This window comes from Sesamum indicum, linkage group LG7, assembly GCF_026168435.1.
Source record: "Sesamum indicum cultivar Baizhima isolate 11 linkage group LG7, ASM2616843v1, whole genome shotgun sequence".
In the NCBI taxonomy this organism is placed as follows: domain Eukaryota; kingdom Viridiplantae; phylum Streptophyta; class Magnoliopsida; order Lamiales; family Pedaliaceae; genus Sesamum; species Sesamum indicum.
The window spans coordinates 8,672,809-8,695,064 of NC_142663.1; the positions used below are offsets into that span (position 1 = coordinate 8,672,809).

General features: G+C 31.9%; 10 non-coding genes across 10 annotated transcripts; all 10 read left to right on the forward strand.

Annotated features, from left to right (window-relative positions):
• Nucleotides 1-311: 311 nt before the first annotated feature.
• LOC148787544 (signal recognition particle RNA) lies at nt 312-617 on the forward strand. Its single transcript, XR_016066557.1, has one exon.
• A 2,090-nt stretch (nt 618-2,707) lies between these two features.
• LOC148787545 (signal recognition particle RNA) lies at nt 2,708-3,013 on the forward strand. Its single transcript, XR_016066561.1, has one exon.
• Nucleotides 3,014-5,105: 2,092 nt separating this feature from the next.
• LOC148787546 (signal recognition particle RNA) lies at nt 5,106-5,411 on the forward strand. Its single transcript, XR_016066563.1, has one exon.
• A 2,088-nt stretch (nt 5,412-7,499) lies between these two features.
• Nucleotides 7,500-7,805, forward strand: LOC148787547 (signal recognition particle RNA). The gene has a single exon (XR_016066565.1).
• Nucleotides 7,806-9,892: 2,087 nt separating this feature from the next.
• LOC148787548 (signal recognition particle RNA) lies at nt 9,893-10,198 on the forward strand. Its single transcript, XR_016066567.1, has one exon.
• A 2,086-nt stretch (nt 10,199-12,284) lies between these two features.
• LOC148787549 (signal recognition particle RNA) lies at nt 12,285-12,590 on the forward strand. Its single transcript, XR_016066568.1, has one exon.
• A 2,088-nt stretch (nt 12,591-14,678) lies between these two features.
• LOC148787550 (signal recognition particle RNA) lies at nt 14,679-14,984 on the forward strand. The gene has a single exon (XR_016066569.1).
• Nucleotides 14,985-17,073: 2,089 nt separating this feature from the next.
• LOC148787551 (signal recognition particle RNA) lies at nt 17,074-17,379 on the forward strand. Its single transcript, XR_016066553.1, has one exon.
• Nucleotides 17,380-19,469: 2,090 nt separating this feature from the next.
• Nucleotides 19,470-19,777, forward strand: LOC148787552 (signal recognition particle RNA). The gene has a single exon (XR_016066572.1).
• A 2,086-nt stretch (nt 19,778-21,863) lies between these two features.
• LOC148787553 (signal recognition particle RNA) lies at nt 21,864-22,169 on the forward strand. The gene has a single exon (XR_016066578.1).
• Nucleotides 22,170-22,256: the final 87 nt, after the last annotated feature.

Consider the following 22,256-nt stretch of genomic DNA (forward strand, 5'->3'; position numbering starts at 1 on the left):
AATGGAAAAACATAATATATCAAATGAAATATACATTGTTATATGTTTTATGCTCGAAACTTCATGCTTGAAAAATGAATTTCCAACAAATTTATGCATGTGTCAATCAATAAAAATACAGTCAAAGAGTTGATGTTCCAAAAATGACGAATTCAAATAAGGTTTACTTAAATTACAAGTTTAGAAGAATAAGTGATTTCCCATCGGCTTCCAATTAAAAATGGTGAATGAAGGTAATCAATTCCATCCCACATTGTTCGAAAACTATTTCTGCAATTTATTAATAAGGAAATCAACAAGCAAAACTATATGTCGAGCTCGGTTGCGTGAGCTTATAACCCAAGCGGGGATATCAAAGTGGTTGAACATTGAGCTTACTCAACTAGTTGGGCCACTGGTTGCTAGATACTGGCATGCCCGTTCCAACCTAGGAGTTTGGGCCATGTGGTCCAGGCGAAGGTATGGGCTTCGTGGCTCTTAAAGTGGAGGGCACTGCGTTAGGCTGGCTTCACAGAGCAGCGAAAACCTCCCGCTCTTTGTAGTGGAAGGATAACGTGTCGGTGCTCCATTGGCTCACCAAAGCTAGATGGGCTGGCCCTAACTGAACAATCACTTTTTTTCTTATTTTTTTTCAAACTAAAAATTAAATGAATGTGGTAATAATGTTTTTTTTAATTTAACCAAACTCACCAAATCGAATTATGAGCTATTCATTACGTAGAATTCAACATACAGTGAGATTAGTCGATCTTTTCTTATTTTCGACATGTATTTGACCATCCTTCAATTTTTTTATGTGCATTTATCTATTTTATTAGTAAAGTAGGTATGGTTCTTGGAACTTCTATAATGCACAATTTTTCATATATAATGCAATGTTTTTATTGCAATTAAAAGTATTGACATTGTAATTAGTCTGTGGATTATATACCCTTGATATTATATATGAAATTGTATGCTACAAAAATATATAATAATGGAGAAGACTGGTAAGTTTACGCTATCACGTGTTTGATCACGATTTCTCCTAACTAAATATTAAAGCCTAATTACATAATTCTTTTGTTTAACATAATATTAGGTGAAGAAGGCAACTTCAAATTTACATTTTTTTTTTGTTGATCGCTAATACTCTTTTGAATAGTCAATTAACATAATTTACTTTTTCTGGACAGTCACATAATTAAGTATCTTTAATAGGTAATGCAGATAATAGAGTTGTAAATTAAAATTTTTAATTTCCTCTAATATTTTAATTGATATATTGAAATCCCAATATTAAAAGTTAAAAATTCATTAATTAATATTGAAAAAAATATTGAGTAAAATTTTGAAATCTAAATCACTTTCTTTATAATCCTTTTCCAAAAATATTTTCAACATAAATAAGTCAAACAAAATATGCTACCAAGCATTAGTTAATAATTTGAATCAAAATTGTAATACCACTCATGAATCATAAATTGATGAAATAAATGACATATAAGTTCATGCTGAGAACTCGTGTCCGTCGATTGAAAATTCCTTTTCGGCAAGTTGGCCATTAATCAAATTTTAAAATACGTTCTACGTGGGTATAGAGAAGATACTCGCATAATCCCGGGCTCACTAACCTGGGCATGTCGAATGGTCTAAGCTCTAATCGCCAAGCAGATTTCAGAACTATGTGAGAGAAAGTTCTACATATGCGGAGCCACCTCTAGAATATTAATGAAGCACCTTTAGTGTCATTATGCCTAGCAGTCTGTCATGGGTAATATCACGTAATAACAAGGATTATAAAGGAGGGACGATTTCACTACCTCAATCAATACCGTTTAGAAAGCAATAAGATAAGAAACATACAACCATATGTAAATAACTCGTGCACGTACATGTTGTTCGTATCTAAGTTTCGAAATGCAGTCAATAGGTTAGGAGGATGTTCCCGAGGCCATTACTATCACTAACTTTTTTATTCAAGAAAAATGTCTATACATTAGATGATTCCTAAAATATTTTTCGCCCGATGTTGTGGTACTATGAACATAATTCATTTTTTGTCAATATACATTTGATAAAATCTTGTATATTTATATAGAAAAGTTTCACACCACAATAAGATTTTACGAGGGTAAAGTTCCTGTATTTCAATGCAACAAGATGAACAATTATCCATCTACTTCATTAGATGAAGTACTACCTACATCTCATATTAATATGAGTGTTTGGAAATGGATAATCTATGTTTTCTATATTTTTTGATTTTCTCGGAATAATATACGGTCTTGCTAAAATTAATAATTATTAAGCTTGATAAAGCACGCAAAGCTTTATATACAATGGTGGTAGATTTAAGTGGGGAGGAATAAGAAAATTGTATATATGTATATACATATATCTTGTATTAGCTACCGAATGGAAAAACATAATATATCAAATGAAATATACATTGTTATATGTTTTATGCTCGAAACTTCATGCTTGAAAAATGAATTTCCAACAAATTTATGCATGTGTCAATCAATAAAAATACAGTCAAAGAGTTGATGTTCCAAAAATGACGAATTCAAATAAGGTTTACTTAAATTACAAGTTTAGAAGAATAAGTGATTTCCCATCGGCTTCCAATTAAAAATGGTGAATGAAGGTAATCAATTCCATCCCACATTGTTCGAAAACTATTTCTGCAATTTATTAATAAGGAAATCAACAAGCAAAACTATATGTCGAGCTCGGTTGCGTGAGCTTATAACCCAAGCGGGGATATCAAAGTGGTTGAACATTGAGCTTACTCAACTAGTTGGGCCACTGGTTGCTAGATACTGGCATGCCCGTTCCAACCTAGGAGTTTGGGCCATGTGGTCCAGGCGAAGGTATGGGCTTCGTGGCTCTTAAAGTGGAGGGCACTGCGTCAGGCTGGCTTCACAGAGCAGCGAAAACCTCCCGCTCTTTGTAGTGGAAGGATAACGTGTCGGTGCTCCATTGGCTCACCAAAGCTAGATGGGCTGGCCCTAACTGAACAATCACTTTTTTTCTTATTTTTTTTCAAACTAAAAATTAAATGAATGTGGTAATAATGTTTTTTTTAATTTAACCAAACTCACCAAATCGAATTATGAGCTATTCATTACGTAGAATTCAACATACAGTGAGATTAGTCGATCTTTTCTTATTTTCGACATGTATTTGACCATCCTTCAATTTTTTTATGTGCATTTATCTATTTTATTAGTAAAGTAGGTATGGTTCTTGGAACTTCTATAATGCACAATTTTTCATATATAATGCAATGTTTTTATTGCAATTAAAAGTATTGACATTGTAATTAGTCTGTGGATTGTATACCCTTGATATTATATATGAAATTGTATGCTACAAAAATATATAATAATGGAGAAGACTGGTAAGTTTACGCTATCACGTGTTTGATCACGATTTCTCCTAACTAAATATTAAAGCCTAATTACATAATTCTTTTGTTTAACATAATATTAGGTGAAGAAGGCAACTTCAAATTTACATTTTTTTTTTGTTGATCGCTAATACTCTTTTGAATAGTCAATTAACATAATTTACTTTTTCTGGACAGTCACATAATTAAGTATCTTTAATAGGTAATGCAGATAATAGAGTTGTAAATTAAAATTTTTAATTTCCTCTAATATTTTAATTGATATATTGAAATCCCAATATTAAAAGTTAAAAATTCATTAATTAATATTGAAAAAAAGATTGAGTAAAATTTTGAAATCTAAATCACTTTCTTTATAATCCTTTTCCAAAAATATTTTCAACATAAACAAGTCAAACAAAATATGCTACCAAGCATTAGTTAATAATTTGAATCAAAATTGTAATACCACTCATGAATCATAAATTGATGAAATAAATGACATATAAGTTCAGGCTGAGAACTCGTGTCCGGCGATTGAAAATTCCTTTTCGGCAAGTTGGCCATTAATCGAATTTTAAAATACATTCAACGTGGGTATAGAGAAGATACTCGCATAATCCCGGGCTCACTAACCTGGGGCATGTCGAATGGTCTAAGCTCTAATCGCCAAGCAGATTTCAGAACTATGTGGGAGAAAGTTCTACATATGCGGAGCCACCTCTAGAATATTAATGAAGCACCTTTAGTGTCATTATGCCTAGCAGTCGGTCATGGGTAATATCACGTAATAACAAGGATTATAACGGAGGGACGATTTCACTACCTCATTCTATACCGTTTAGAAAGCAATAAGATAAGAAACATACAACCATATGTAAATAACTCGTGCACGTACATGTTGCTCGTATCTAAGTTTCAAAATGCAGTCAATAGGTTAGGAGGATGTTCCCGAGGCCATTACTATCACTAACTTTTTGATTCAAGAAAAATGTCTATACATTAGACGATTCCTAAAATATTTTTCGCCGATGTTGTGGTACTATGAACATAATTCATTTTTTGTCAATATACATTTGATAAAATCTTGTATATTTATATAGAAAAGTTTCACACCACAATAAGATTTTACGAGGGTAAAGTTCCTGTATTTCAATGCAACAAGATGAACAATTATCCATCTACTTCATTAGATGAAGTACTACCTACATCTCATATTAATATGAGTGTTTGGAAATGGATAATCTATGTTTTTTACATTTTTTGATTTTCTCGGAATAACATATGGCCTTGCTAAAATTAATAATTTTTAAGCTTGATAAAACACGCAAAGCTTTATATATAATGGTGGTAGATTTAAGTGGGGAGGAATAAGAAAATTGTATATATATGTATATACATATATCTTGTATTAGCTACCGAATGGAAAAACATAATATATCAAATGAAATATACATTGTTATATGTTTTATGCTCGAAACTTCATGCTTGAAAAATGAATTTCAAACAAATTTATGCATGTGTCAATCAATAAAAATACAGTCAAAGAGTTGATGTTCCAAAAATGACGAATTCAAATAAGGTTTACTTAAATTACAAGTTTAGAAGAATAAGTGATTTCCCATCGGCTTCCAATTAAAAATGGTGAATGAAGGTAATCAATTCCATCCCACATTGTTCGAAAACTATTTCTGCAATTTATTAATAAGGAAATCAACAAGCAAAACTATATGTCGAGCTCGGTTGCGTGAGCTTATAACCCAAGCGGGGATATCAAAGTGGTTGAACATTGAGCTTACTCAACTAGTTGGGCCACTGGTTGCTAGATACTGGCATGCCCGTTCCAACCTAGGAGTTTGGGCCATGTGGTCCAGGCGAAGGTATGAGCTTCGTGGCTCTTAAAGTGGAGGGCACTGCGTCAGGCTGGCTTCACAGAGCAGCGAAAACCTCCCGCTCTTTGTAGTGGAAGGATAACGTGTCAGTGCTCCATTGGCTCACCAAAGCTAGATGGGCTGTTCCCAACTGAACAATCACTTTTTTTCTTATTTTTTTTCAAACTAAAAATTAAATGAATGTGGTAATAATGCTTTTTTAATTTAACCAAACTCACCAAATAGAATTATGAGCTATTCATTACGTAGAATTCAACATACAGTGAGATTAGTCGATCTTTTCTTATTTTCGACATGTATTTGACCATCCTTCAATTTTTTTATATGCATTTATCTATTTTATTAGTGAAGTAGGTATGGTTCTTGGAACCTCTATAATGCACAATTTTTCATATATAATGCAATGTTTTTATTGCAATTAAAAGTATTGACATTGTAATTAGTCTGTGGATCGTATACCCTTGATATTATATATGAAATTGTATGGTACAAAAATATATAATAATGGAGAAGACTGGTAAGTTTACGCTATCACGTGTTTGATCACGATTTCTCCTAACTAAATATTAAAGTCTAATTACATAATTCTTTTGTTTAACATAATATTAGGTGAAGAAGGCAACTTCAAATTTACATTTTTTTTTTGTTGATCGCTAATACTCTTTTCAATAGTCAATTAACATAATTTACTTTTTCTGGACAGTCACATAATTAAGTATCTTTAATAGGTAATGCAGATAATAGAGTTGTAAATTAAAATTTTTAATTTCCTCTAATATTTTAATTGATATATTGAAATCCCAATATTTAAAAGTTAAAAATTCATTAATTAATATTGAAAAAAAGATTGAGTAAAATTTTGAAATCTAAATTACTTTCTTTATAATCCTTTTCCAAAAATATTTTCAACATAAACAAGTCAAACAAAATATGCTACCAAGCATTAGTTAATAATTTGAATCAAAATTGTAATACCACTCATGAATCATAAATTGATGAAATAAATGACATATAAGTTCAGGCTGAGAACTCGTGTCCGGCGATTGAAAATTCCTTTTCGGCAAGTTGGCCATTAATCGAATTTTAAAATACATTCAACGTGGGTATAGAGAAGATACTCGCATAATCCCGGGCTCACTAACCTGGGCATGTCGAATGGTCTAAGCTCTAATCGCCAAGCAGATTTCAGAACTATGTGGGAGAAAGTTCTACATATGCGGAGCCACCTCTAGAATATTAATGAAGCACCTTTAGTGTCATTATGCCTAGCAGTCGGTCATGGGTAATATCACGTAATAACAAGGATTATAACGGAGGGACGATTTCACTACCTCATTCTATACCGTTTAGAAAGCAATAAGATAAGAAACATACAACCATATGTAAATAACTCGTGCACGTACATGTTGCTCGTATCTAAGTTTCAAAATGCAGTCAATAGGTTAGGAGGATGTTCCCGAGGCCATTACTATCACTAACTTTTTGATTCAAGAAAAATGTCTATACATTAGACGATTCCTAAAATATTTTTCGCCGATGTTGTGGTACTATGAACATAATTCATTTTTTGTCAATATACATTTGATAAAATCTTGTATATTATATAGAAAAGTTTCACACCACAATAAGATTTTACGAGGGTAAAGTTCCTATATTTCAATACAACAAGATGAACAATTATCCATCTACTTCATTAGATGAAGTACTACCTACATCTCATATTAATATGGGTGTTTGGAAATGGATAATCTATGTTTTTTACATTTTTTTATTTTCTCGGAATAATATATGGTCTTGCTAAAATTAATAATTTTTAAGCTTGATAAAGCACGCAAAACTTTATATACAATGGTGGTAGATTTAAGTGGGGAGGAATAAGAAAATTGTATATATGTATATACATATATCTTGTATTAGCTACCGAATGGAAAAGCATAATATATCAAATGAAATATACATTGTTATATGTTTTATGCTCGAAACTTCATGCTTGAAAAATGAATTTCGAACAAATTTATGCATGTGTCAATCAAGAAAAATACAGTCAAAGAGTTGATGTTCCAAAAATAACGAATTCAAATAACGTTTACTTAAATTACAAGTTTAGAAGAATAAGTGATTTCCCATCGGCTTCCAATTAAAAATGGTGAATGAAGGTAATCAATTCCATCCCACATTGTCCGAAAACTATTTCTGCAATTTATTAATAAGGAAATCAACAAGCAAAACTATATGTCGAGCTCGGTTGCGTGAGCTTATAACCCAAGCGGGGATATCAAAGTGGTTGAACATTGAGCTTACTCAACTAGTTGGGTCACTGGTTGCTAGGTGACGGCATGCCCGTTCCAAGCTAGGAGTTTGGGCCATGTGGTCCAGGCGAAGGTATGAGCTTCGTGGCTCTTAAAGTGGAGGGCACTGCGTCAGGCTGGCTTCACAGAGCAGCGAAAACCTCCCGCTCTTTGTAGTGGAAGGATAACGTGTCGGTGCTCCATTGGCTCACCAAAGCTAGATGGGCTGTTCCCAACTGAACAATCACTTTTTTTCTTATTTTTTTTCAAACTAAAAATTAAATGAATGTGGTAATAATGCTTTTTTAATTTAACCAAACTCACCAAATAGAATTATGAGCTATTCATTACGTAGAATTCAACATACAGTGAGATTAGTCGATCTTTTCTTATTTTCGACATGTATTTGACCATCCTTCAATTTTTTATATGCATTTATCTATTTTATTAGTGAAGTAGGTATGGTTCTTGGAACCTCTATAATGCACAATTTTTCATATATAATGCAATGTTTTTATTGCAATTAAAAGTATTGACATTGTAATTAGTCTGTGGATCGTATACCCTTGATATTATATATGAAATTGTATGGTACAAAAATATATAATAATGGAGAAGACTGGTAAGTTTACGCTATCACGTGTTTGATCACGATTTCTCCTAACTAAATATTAAAGTCTAATTACATAATTCTTTTGTTTAACATAATATTAGGTGAAGAAGGCAACTTCAAATTTACATTTTTTTTTTGTTGATCGCTAATACTCTTTTCAATAGTCAATTAACATAATTTACTTTTTCTGGACAGTCACATAATTAAGTATCTTTAATAGGTAATGCAGATAATAGAGTTGTAAATTAAAATTTTTAATTTCCTCTAATATTTTAATTGATATATTGAAATCCCAATATTTAAAAGTTAAAAATTCATTAATTAATATTGAAAAAAAGATTGAGTAAAATTTTGAAATCTAAATTACTTTCTTTATAATCCTTTTCCAAAAATATTTTCAACATAAACAAGTCAAACAAAATATGCTACCAAGCATTAGTTAATAATTTGAATCAAAATTGTAATACCACTCATGAATCATAAATTGATGAAATAAATGACATATAAGTTCAGGCTGAGAACTCGTGTCCGGCGATTGAAAATTCCTTTTCGGCAAGTTGGCCATTAATCGAATTTTAAAATACATTCAACGTGGGTATAGAGAAGATACTCGCATAATCCCGGGCTCACTAACCTGGGCATGTCGAATGGTCTAAGCTCTAATCGCCAAGCAGATTTCAGAACTATGTGGGAGAAAGTTCTACATATGCGGAGCCACCTCTAGAATATTAATGAAGCACCTTTAGTGTCATTATGCCTAGCAGTCGGTCATGGGTAATATCACGTAATAACAAGGATTATAACGGAGGGACGATTTCACTACCTCATTCTATACCGTTTAGAAAGCAATAAGATAAGAAACATACAACCATATGTAAATAACTCGTGCACGTACATGTTGCTCGTATCTAAGTTTCAAAATGCAGTCAATAGGTTAGGAGGATGTTCCCGAGGCCATTACTATCACTAACTTTTTGATTCAAGAAAAATGTCTATACATTAGACGATTCCTAAAATATTTTTCGCCGATGTTGTGGTACTATGAACATAATTCATTTTTTGTCAATATACATTTGATAAAATCTTGTATATTATATAGAAAAGTTTCACACCACAATAAGATTTTACGAGGGTAAAGTTCCTATATTTCAATACAACAAGATGAACAATTATCCATCTACTTCATTAGATGAAGTACTACCTACATCTCATATTAATATGGGTGTTTGGAAATGGATAATCTATGTTTTTTACATTTTTTTATTTTCTCGGAATAATATATGGTCTTGCTAAAATTAATAATTTTTAAGCTTGATAAAGCACGCAAAACTTTATATACAATGGTGGTAGATTTAAGTGGGGAGGAATAAGAAAATTGTATATATGTATATACATATATCTTGTATTAGCTACCGAATGGAAAAGCATAATATATCAAATGAAATATACATTGTTATATGTTTTATGCTCGAAACTTCATGCTTGAAAAATGAATTTCGAACAAATTTATGCATGTGTCAATCAAGAAAAATACAGTCAAAGAGTTGATGTTCCAAAAATAACGAATTCAAATAACGTTTACTTAAATTACAAGTTTAGAAGAATAAGTGATTTCCCATCGGCTTCCAATTAAAAATGGTGAATGAAGGTAATCAATTCCATCCCACATTGTCCGAAAACTATTTCTGCAATTTATTAATAAGGAAATCAACAAGCAAAACTATATGTCGAGCTCGGTTGCGTGAGCTTATAACCCAAGCGGGGATATCAAAGTGGTTGAACATTGAGCTTACTCAACTAGTTGGGTCACTGGTTGCTAGGTGACGGCATGCCCGTTCCAAGCTAGGAGTTTGGGCCATGTGGTCCAGGCGAAGGTATGAGCTTCGTGGCTCTTAAAGTGGAGGGCACTGCGTCAGGCTGGCTTCACAGAGCAGCGAAAACCTCCCGCTCTTTGTAGTGGAAGGATAACGTGTCGGTGCTCCATTGGCTCACCAAAGCTAGATGGGCTGTTCCCAACTGAACAATCACTTTTTTTCTTATTTTTTTTCAAACTAAAAATTAAATGAATGTGGTAATAATGCTTTTTTAATTTAACCAAACTCACCAAATAGAATTATGAGCTATTCATTACGTAGAATTCAACATACAGTGAGATTAGTCGATCTTTTCTTATTTTCGACATGTATTTGACCATCCTTCAATTTTTTATATGCATTTATCTATTTTATTAGTGAAGTAGGTATGGTTCTTGGAACCTCTATAATGCACAATTTTTCATATATAATGCAATGTTTTTATTGCAATTAAAAGTATTGACATTGTAATTAGTCTGTGGATCGTATACCCTTGATATTATATATGAAATTGTATGGTACAAAAATATATAATAATGGAGAAGACTGGTAAGTTTACGCTATCACGTGTTTGATCACGATTTCTCCTAACTAAATATTAAAGTCTAATTACATAATTCTTTTGTTTAACATAATATTAGGTGAAGAAGGCAACTTCAAATTTACATTTTTTTTTTGTTGATCGCTAATACTCTTTTCAATAGTCAATTAACATAATTTACTTTTTCTGGACAGTCACATAATTAAGTATCTTTAATAGGTAATGCAGATAATAGAGTTGTAAATTAAAATTTTTAATTTCCTCTAATATTTTAATTGATATATTGAAATCCCAATATTAAAAGTTAAAAATTCATTAATTAATATTGAAAAAAAGATTGAGTAAAATTTTGAAATCTAAATTACTTTCTTTATAATCCTTTTCCAAAAATATTTTCAACATAAACAAGTCAAACAAAATATGCTACCAAGCATTAGTTAATAATTTGAATCAAAATTGTAATACCACTCATGAATGATAAATTGATGAAATAAATGACATATAAGTTCAGGCTGAGAACTCGTGTCCGGCGATTGAAAATTCCTTTTCGGCAAGTTGGCCATTAATCGAATTTTAAAATACATTCAACGTGGGTATAGAGAAGATACTCGCATAATCCCGGGCTCACTAACCTGGGCATGTCGAATGGTCTAAGCTCTAATCGCCAAGCAGATTTCAGAACTATGTGGGAGAAAGTTCTACATATGCGGAGCCACCTCTAGAATATTAATGAAGCACCTTTAGTGTCATTATGCCTAGCAGTCGGTCATGGGTAATATCACGTAATAACAAGGATTATAACGGAGGGACGATTTCACTACCTCATTCTATACCGTTTAGAAAGCAATAAGATAAGAAACATACAACCATATGTAAATAACTCGTGCACGTACATGTTGCTCGTATCTAAGTTTCAAAATGCAGTCAATAGGTTAGGAGGATGTTCCCGAGGCCATTACTATCACTAACTTTTTGATTCAAGAAAAATGTCTATACATTAGACGATTCCTAAAATATTTTTCGCCGATGTTGTGGTACTATGAACATAATTCATTTTTTGTCAATATACATTTGATAAAATCTTGTATATTATATAGAAAAGTTTCACACCACAATAAGATTTTACGAGGGTAAAGTTCCTATATTTCAATACAACAAGATGAACAATTATCCATCTACTTCATTAGATGAAGTACTACCTACATCTCATATTAATATGGGTGTTTGGAAATGGATAATCTATGTTTTTTACATTTTTTTATTTTCTCGGAATAATATATGGTCTTGCTAAAATTAATAATTTTTAAGCTTGATAAAGCACGCAAAACTTTATATACAATGGTGGTAGATTTAAGTGGGGAGGAATAAGAAAATTGTATATATGTATATACATATATCTTGTATTAGCTACCGAATGGAAAAGCATAATATATCAAATGAAATATACATTGTTATATGTTTTATGCTCGAAACTTCATGCTTGAAAAATGAATTTCGAACAAATTTATGCATGTGTCAATCAAGAAAAATACAGTCAAAGAGTTGATGTTCCAAAAATAACGAATTCAAATAACGTTTACTTAAATTACAAGTTTAGAAGAATAAGTGATTTCCCATCGGCTTCCAATTAAAAATGGTGAATGAAGGTAATCAATTCCATCCCACATTGTCCGAAAACTATTTCTGCAATTTATTAATAAGGAAATCAACAAGCAAAACTATATGTCGAGCTCGGTTGCGTGAGCTTATAACCCAAGCGGGGATATCAAAGTGGTTGAACATTGAGCTTACTCAACTAGTTGGGTCACTGGTTGCTAGGTGACGGCATGCCCGTTCCAAGCTAGGAGTTTGGGCCATGTGGTCCAGGCGAAGGTATGAGCTTCGTGGCTCTTAAAGTGGAGGGCACTGCGTCAGGCTGGCTTCACAGAGCAGCGAAAACCTCCCGCTCTTTGTAGTGGAAGGATAACGTGTCGGTGCTCCATTGGCTCACCAAAGCTAGATGGGCTGTTCCCAACTGAACAATCACTTTTTTTCTTATTTTTTTTCAAACTAAAAATTAAATGAATGTGGTAATAATGCTTTTTTAATTTAACCAAACTCACCAAATAGAATTATGAGCTATTCATTACGTAGAATTCAACATACAGTGAGATTAGTCGATCTTTTCTTATTTTCGACATGTATTTGACCATCCTTCAATTTTTTATATGCATTTATCTATTTTATTAGTGAAGTAGGTATGGTTCTTGGAACCTCTATAATGCACAATTTTTCATATATAATGCAATGTTTTTATTGCAATTAAAAGTATTGACATTGTAATTAGTCTGTGGATCGTATACCCTTGATATTATATATGAAATTGTATGGTACAAAAATATATAATAATGGAGAAGACTGGTAAGTTTACGCTATCACGTGTTTGATCACGATTTCTCCTAACTAAATATTAAAGTCTAATTACATAATTCTTTTGTTTAACATAATATTAGGTGAAGAAGGCAACTTCAAATTTACATTTTTTTTTTGTTGATCGCTAATACTCTTTTCAATAGTCAATTAACATAATTTACTTTTTCTGGACAGTCACATAATTAAGTATCTTTAATAGGTAATGCAGATAATAGAGTTGTAAATTAAAATTTTTAATTTCCTCTAATATTTTAATTGATATATTGAAATCCCAATATTAAAAGTTAAAAATTCATTAATTAATATTGAAAAAAAGATTGAGTAAAATTTTGAAATCTAAATTACTTTCTTTATAATCCTTTTCCAAAAATATTTTCAACATAAACAAGTCAAACAAAATATGCTACCAAGCATTAGTTAATAATTTGAATCAAAATTGTAATACCACTCATGAATCATAAATTGATGAAATAAATGACATATAAGTTCAGGCTGAGAACTCGTGTCCGGCGATTGAAAATTCCTTTTCGGCAAGTTGGCCATTAATCGAATTTTAAAATACATTCTACGTGGGTATAGAGAAGATACTCGCATAATCCCGGGCTCACTAACCTGGGGCATGTCGAATGGTCTAAGCTCTAATCGCCAAGCAGATTTCAGAACTATGTGGGAGAAAGTTCTACATATGCGGAGCCACCTCTAGAATATTAATGAAGCACCTTTAGTGTCATTATGCCTAGCAGTCGGTCATGGGTAATATCACGTAATAACAAGGATTATAAAGGAGGGACGATTTCACTACCTCATTCTATACCGTTTAGAAAGCAATAAGATAAGAAACATACAACCATATGTAAATAACTCGTGCACGTACATGTTGTTCGTATCTAAGTTTCAAAATGCAGTCAATAGGTTAGGAGGATGTTCCCGAGGCCATTACTATCACTAACTTTTTTATTCAAGAAAAATGTCTATACATTAGATGATTCCTAAAATATTTTTCGCCGATGTTGTGGTACTATGAACATAATTCATTTTTTGTCAATATACATTTGATAAAATCTTGTATATTTATATAGAAAAGTTTCACACCACAATAAGATTTTACGAGGGTAAAGTTCCTGTATTTCAATGCAACAAGATGAACAATTATCCATCAACTTCATTAGATGATGTACTACCTACATCTCATATTAATATGGGTGTTTGGAAATGGATAATCTATGTTTTTTACATTTTTTGATTTTCTCGGAATAATATATGGTCTTGCTAAAATTAATAATTATTAAGCTTGATAAAGCACGCAAAGCTTTATATACAATGGTGGTAGATTTAAGTGGGGAGGAATAAGAAAATTGTATATATGTATATACATATATCTTGTATTAGCTACCGAATGGAAAAACATAATATATCAAATGAAATATACATTGTTATATGTTTTATGCTCGAAACTTCATGCTTGAAAAATGAATTTCCAACAAATTTATGCATGTGTCAATCAATAAAAATACAGTCAAAGAGTTGATGTTCCAAAAATGACGAATTCAAATAAGGTTTACTTAAATTACAAGTTTAGAAGAATAAGTGATTTCCCATCGGCTTCCAATTAAAAATGGTGAATGAAGGTAATCAATTCCATCCCACATTGTTCGAAAACTATTTCTGCAATTTATTAATAAGGAAATCAACAAGCAAAACTATATGTCGAGCTCGGTTGCGTGAGCTTATAACCCAAGCGGGGATATCAAAGTGGTTGAACATTGAGCTTACTCAACTAGTTGGGTCACTGGTTGCTAGGTGACGGCATGCCCGTTCCAAGCTAGGAGTTTGGGCCATGTGGTCCAGGCGAAGGTATGAGCTTCGTGGCTCTTAAAGTGGAGGGCACTGCGTCAGGCTGGCTTCACAGAGCAGCGAAAACCTCCCGCTCTTTGTAGTGGAAGGATAACGTGTCGGTGCTCCATTGGCTCACCAAAGCTAGATGGGCTGTTCCCAACTGAACAATCACTTTTTTTCTTATTTTTTTTCAAACTAAAAATTAAATGAATGTGGTAATAATGCTTTTTTAATTTAACCAAACTCACCAAATAGAATTATGAGCTATTCATTACGTAGAATTCAACATACAGTGAGATTAGTCGATCTTTTCTTATTTTCGACATGTATTTGACCATCCTTCAATTTTTTATATGCATTTATCTATTTTATTAGTGAAGTAGGTATGGTTCTTGGAACCTCTATAATGCACAATTTTTCATATATAATGCAATGTTTTTATTGCAATTAAAAGTATTGACATTGTAATTAGTCTGTGGATTGTATACCCTTGATATTATATATGAAATTGTATGCTACAAAAATATATAATAATGGAGAAGACTGGTAAGTTTACGCTATCACGTGTTTGATCACAATTTCTCCTAACTAAATATTAAAGCCTAATTACATAATTCTTTTGTTTAACATAATATTAGGTGAAGAAGGCAACTTCAAATTTACATTTTTTTTTTGTTGATCGCTAATACTCTTTTGAATAGTCAATTAACATAATTTACTTTTTCTGGACAGTCACATAATTAAGTATCTTTAATAGGTAATGCAGATAATAGAGTTGTAAATTAAAATTTTTAATTTCCTCTAATATTTTAATTGATATATTGAAATCCCAATATTTAAAAGTTAAAAATTCATTAATTAATATTGAAAAAAAGATTGAGTAAAATTTTGAAATCTAAATTACTTTCTTTATAATCCTTTTCCAAAAATATTTTCAACATAAACAAGTCAAACAAAATATGCTACCAAGCATTAGTTAATAATTTGAATCAAAATTGTAATACCACTCATGAATCATAAATTGATGAAATAAATGACATATAAGTTCAGGCTGAGAACTCGTGTCCGGCGATTGAAAATTCCTTTTCGGCAAGTTGGCCATTAATCGAATTTTAAAATACATTCAACGTGGGTATAGAGAAGATACTCGCATAATCCCGGGCTCACTAACCTGGGGCATGTCGAATGGTCTAAGCTCTAATCGCCAAGCAGATTTCAGAACTATGTGGGAGAAAGTTCTACATATGCGGAGCCACCTCTAGAATATTAATGAAGCACCTTTAGTGTCATTATGCCTAGCAGTCGGTCATGGGTAATATCACGTAATAACAAGGATTATAAAGGAGGGACGATTTCACTACCTCATTCTATACCGTTTAGAAAGCAATAAGATAAGAAACATACAACCATATGTAAATAACTCGTGCACGTACATGTTGCTCGTATCTAAGTTTCAAAATGCAGTCAATAGGTTAGGAGGATGTTCCCGAGGCCATTACTATCACTAACTTTTTTATTCAAGAAAAATGTCTATACATTAGATGATTCCTAAAATATTTTTCGCCGATGTTGTGGTACTATGAACATAATTCATTTTTTGTCAATATACATTTGATAAAATCTTGTATATTTATATAGAAAAGTTTCACACCACAATAAGATTTTACGAGGGTAAAGTTCCTGTATTTCAATGCAACAAGATGAACAATTATCCATCAACTTCATTAGATGATGTACTACCTACATCTCATATTTATATGGGTGTTTGGAAATGGATAATCTATGTTTTTTACATTTTTTGATTTTCTCGGAATAATATATGGTCTTGCTAAAATTAATAATTATTAAGCTTGATAAAGCACGCAAAGCTTTATATACAATGGTGGTAGATTTAAGTGTGGAGGAATAAGAAAATTGTATATATGTATATACATATATCTTGTATTAGTTACCGATTGGAAAAACATAATATATCAAATGAAATATACATTGTTATATGTTTTATGCTCGAAACTTCATGCTTGAAAAATGAATTTCCAACAAATTTATGCATGTGTCAATCAATAAAAATACAGTCAAAGAGTTGATGTTCCAAAAATGACGAATTCAAATAAGGTTTACTTAAATTACAAGTTTAGAAGAATAAGTGATTTCCCATCGGCTTCCAATTAAAAATGGTGAATGAAGGTAATCAATTCCATCCCACATTGTTCGAAAACTATTTCTGCAATTTATTAATAAGGAAATCAACAAGCAAAACTATATGTCGAGCTCGGTTGCGTGAGCTTATAACCCAAGCGGGGATATCAAAGTGGTTGAACATTGAGCTTACTCAACTAGTTGGGCCACTGGTTGCTAGATACTGGCATGCCCGTTCCAACCTAGGAGTTTGGGCCATGTGGTCCAGGCGAAGGTATGGGCTTCGTGGCTCTTAAAGTGGAGGGCACTGCGTCAGGCTGGCTTCACAGAGCAGCGAAAACCTCCCGCTCTTTGTAGTGGAAGGATAACGTGTCGGTGCTCCATTGGCTCACCAAAGCTAGATGGGCTGGCCCTAATTGAACAATCACTTTTTTTCTTATTTTTTTTCAAACTAAAAATTAAATGAATGTGGTAATAATGTTTTTTTTAATTTAACCAAACTCACCAAATCGAATTATGAGCTATTCATTACGTAGAATTCAACATACAGTGAGATTAGTCGATCTTTTCTTATTTTCGACATGTATTTGACCATCCTTCAATTTTTTTATGTGCATTTATCTATTTTATTAGTAAAGTAGGTATGGTTCTTGGAACTTCTATAATGCACAATTTTTCATATATAATGCAATGTTTTTATTGCAATTAAAAGTATTGACATTGTAATTAGTCTGTAGATTGTATACCCTTGATATTATATATGAAATTGTATGCTACAAAAATATATAATAATGGAGAAGACTGGTAAGTTTACGCTATCACGTGTTTGATCACGATTTCTCCTAACTAAATATTAAAGCCTAATTACATAATTCTTTTGTTTAACATAATATTAGGTGAAGAAGGCAACTTCAAATTTACATTTTTTTTTTGTTGATCGCTAATACTCTTTTGAATAGTCAATTAACATAATTTACTTTTTCTGAACAGTCACATAATTAAGTATCTTTAATAGGTAATGCAGATAATAGAGTTGTAAATTAAAATTTTTAATTTCCTCTAATATTTTAATTGATATATTGAAATCCCAATATTAAAAGTTAAAAATTCATTAATTAATATTGAAAAAAAGATTGAGTAAAATTTTGAAATCTAAATCACTTTCTTTATAATCCTTTTCCAAAAATATTTTCAACATAAATAAGTCAAACAAAATATGCTACCAAGCATTAGTTAATAATTTGAATCAAAATTGTAATACCACTCATGAATCATAAATTGATGAAATAAATGACATATAAGTTCATGCTGAGAACTCGTGTCCGTCGATTGAAAATTCCTTTTCGGCAAGTTGGCCATTAATCGAATTTTAAAATACATTCTACGTGGGTATAGAGAAGATACTCGCATAATCCCGGGCTCACTAACCTGGGGCATGTCGAATGGTCTAAGCTCTAATCGCCAAGCAGATTTCAGAACTATGTGGGAGAAAGTTCTACATATGCGGAGCCACCTCTAGAATATTAATGAAGCACCTTTAGTGTCATTATGCCTAGCAGTCGGTCATGGGTAATATCACGTAATAACAAGGATTATAAAGGAGGGACGATTTCACTACCTCATTCTATACCGTTTAGAAAGCAATAAGATAAGAAACATACAACCATATGTAAATAACTCGTGCACGTACATGTTGTTCGTATCTAAGTTTCAAAATGCAGTCAATAGGTTAGGAGGATGTTCCCGAGGCCATTACTATCACTAACTTTTTTATTCAAGAAAAATGTCTATACATTAGATGATTCCTAAAATATTTTTCGCCGATGTTGTGGTACTATGAACATAATTCATTTTTTGTCAATATACATTTGATAAAATCTTGTATATTTATATAGAAAAGTTTCACACCACAATAAGATTTTACGAGGGTAAAGTTCCTGTATTTCAATGCAACAAGATGAACAATTATCCATCTACTTCATTAGATGATGTACTACCTACATCTCATATTTATATGGGTGTTTGGAAATGGATAATCTATGTTTTTTACATTTTTTGATTTTCTCGGAATAATATATGGTCTTGCTAAAATTAATAATTATTAAGCTTGATAAAGCACGCAAAGCTTTATATACAATGGTGGTAGATTTAAGTGTGGAGGAATAAGAAAATTGTATATATGTATATACATATATCTTGTATTAGCTACCGATTGGAAAAACATAATATATCAAATGAAATATACATTGTTATATGTTTTATGCTCGAAACTTCATGCTTGAAAAATGAATTTCCAACAAATTTATGCATGTGTCAATCAATAAAAATACAGTCAAAGAGTTGATGTTCCAAAAATGACGAATTCGAATAAGGTTTACTTAAATTACAAGTTTAGAAGAATAAGTGATTTCCCATCGGCTTCCAATTAAAAATGGTGAATGAAGGTAATCAATTCCATCCCACATTGTTCGAAAACTATTTCTGCAATTTATTAATAAGGAAATCAACAAGCAAAACTATATGTCGAGCTCGGTTGCGTGAGCTTATAACCCAAGCGGGGATATCAAAGTGGTTGAAAATTGAGCTTACTCAACTAGTTGGGCCACACTGGTTGCTAGATGCTGGCATGCCCGTTCCAAGCTAGGAGTTTGGGCAATGTGGTCCAGGCGAAGGTATGGGCTTCGTGGCTCTTAAAGTGGAGGGCACTGCGTCAGGCTGGCTTCACAGAGCAGCGAAAACCTCCCGCTCTTTGTAGTGGAAGGATAACGTGTCGGTGCTCCATTGGCTCACCAAAGCTAGATGGGCTGGCCCTAACTGAACAATCACTTTTTTTCTTATTTTTTTTCAAACTAAAAATTAAATGAATGTGGTAATAATGCTTTTTTAATTTAACCAAACTCACCAAATCGAATTATGAGCTATTCATTACGTAGAATTCAACATACAGTGAGATTAGTCGATCTTTTCTTATTTTCGACATGTATTTGACCATCCTTCAATTTTTTTATATGCATTTATCTATTTTATTAGTGAAGTAGGTATGGTTCTTGGAACCTCTATAATGCACAATTTTTCATATATAATGCAATATTTTTATTGCAATTAAAAGTATTGACATTGTAATTAGTCTGTGGATCGTATACCCTTGATATTATATATGAAATTGTATGGTACAAAAATATATAATAATGGAGAAGACTGGTAAGTTTACGCTATCACGTGTTTGATCACGATTTCTCCTAACTAAATATTAAAGCCTAATTACATAATTCTTTTGTTTAACATAATATTAGGTGAAGAAGGCAACTTCAAATTTATATTTTTTTTTGTTGATCGCTAATACTCTTTTGAATAGTCAATTAGCATAATTTACTTTTTCTGGACAGTCACATAATTAAGTATCTTTAATAGGTAATGCAGATAATAGAGTTGTAAATTAAAAATTTTAATTTCCTCTAATATTTTAATTGATTATATTGAAATCCGAATATTAAAAGTTAAATTCATTAATTAATATTGAAAAAATGATTGAGTAAAATTTTGAAATCTAAATTACTTTCTTTATAATCCTTTTCCAAAAATATTTTCAACATAAATAAGTCAAACAAAATCTGCTACCAAGCATTAGTTAATAATTTGAATCAAAATTGTAATACCACTCATGAATCATAAATTGATGAAATAAATGACATATAAGTTCAGGCTGAGAACTCGTGTCCGTCGATTGAAAATTCCTTTTCGGCAAGTCGGCCATTAATTGAATTTTAAAATGCATTCTACGTAGGTATAGAGAAGATACTCGCATAATCCCGGGCGCACTAACCTGGGGCATGTCGAATGGTCTAAGCTCTAATCGCCATTCAGATTTAAGAACTATGTGGGAGAAAGTTCTACATATGCGGAGCCACCTCTAGAATATTAATGAAGCACCTTTAGTGTCATTATGCCTAGCAGTAGGTCATGGGTAATATCACGTAATAACAAGGATTATAAAGGAGGGACGATTTCACTACCTCATTCTATACCGTTTAGAAAGCAATAAGATAAGAAACATACAACCATATGTAAATAACTCGTGCACGTACATGTTGTTCGTATCTAAATTTCAAAATGCAGTCAATAGGTTAGGAGGATGTTCCCGAGGCCATTACTATCACTAACTTTTTGATTCAAGAAAAATGTCTATACATTAGATGATTCCTAAAATATTTTTCGCCGATGTTGTGGTACTATGAACATAATTCATTTTTTGTCAATATACATTTGATAAAATCTTGTATATTTATATAGAAAAGTTTCACACCACAATAAGATTTTACGAGGGTAAAGTTCCTATATTTCAATGCAACAAGATGAACAATTATCCATCAACTTCATTAGATGAAGTACTACCTACATCTCATATTAATATGGGTGTTTGGAAATGGATAATCTATGTTTTTTACATTTTTTATTTTCTCGGAATAATATATGGTCTTGCTAAAATTAATAATTTTTAAGCTTGATAAAGCAAGCAAAGCTTTATATACAATTGTGGTAGATTTAAGTGGGGAGGAATAAGAAAATTGTATATATGTATATACATATATCTTGTATTAGCTACCTAATGGAAAAACATAATATATCAAATGAAATATACATTGTTATATGTTTTATGCTCGAAACTTCATGCTTGAAAAATGAATTTCCAACAAATTTATGCATGTGTCAATCAAGAAAAATGCAGTCAAAGAGTTGATGTTCCAAAAATGACGAATTCAAATAACGTTTATTTAAATTACAAGTTTAGAAGAATAAGTGATTACCCATCGGCTTCCAATTAAAAATGGTGAATGAAGGTAATCAATTCCATCCCACATTGTTCGAAAACTATTTCTGCAATTTATTAATAAGGAAATCAACAAGCAAAACTAAATGTCGAGCTCGGTTGCGTGAGCTTATAACCCAAGCGTGGATATCAAAGTGGTTAAACATTGAGCTTACTCAACTAGTTGGGCCACTGGTTGCTAGATGCTGGCATGCCGGTTCCAAGCTAGGAGTTTGGGCCATGTGGTCCAGGCGAAGGTATGGGCTTCGTGGCTCTTAAAGTGGAGGGCACTGCGTCAGGCTGGCTTCACAGAGCAGCGAAAGCCTCCCGCTCTTTGTAGTGGAAGAATAACGTGTCGGTGCTCCATTGGCTCACCAAAGCTAGATGGGCTGGCCCTAACTGAACAATCACTTTTTTTCTTATTTTTTTTCAAACTAAAAATTAAATGAATGTGGTAATAATATCTTTTTAATTTAACCAAACTCACCAAATTGAATTATGA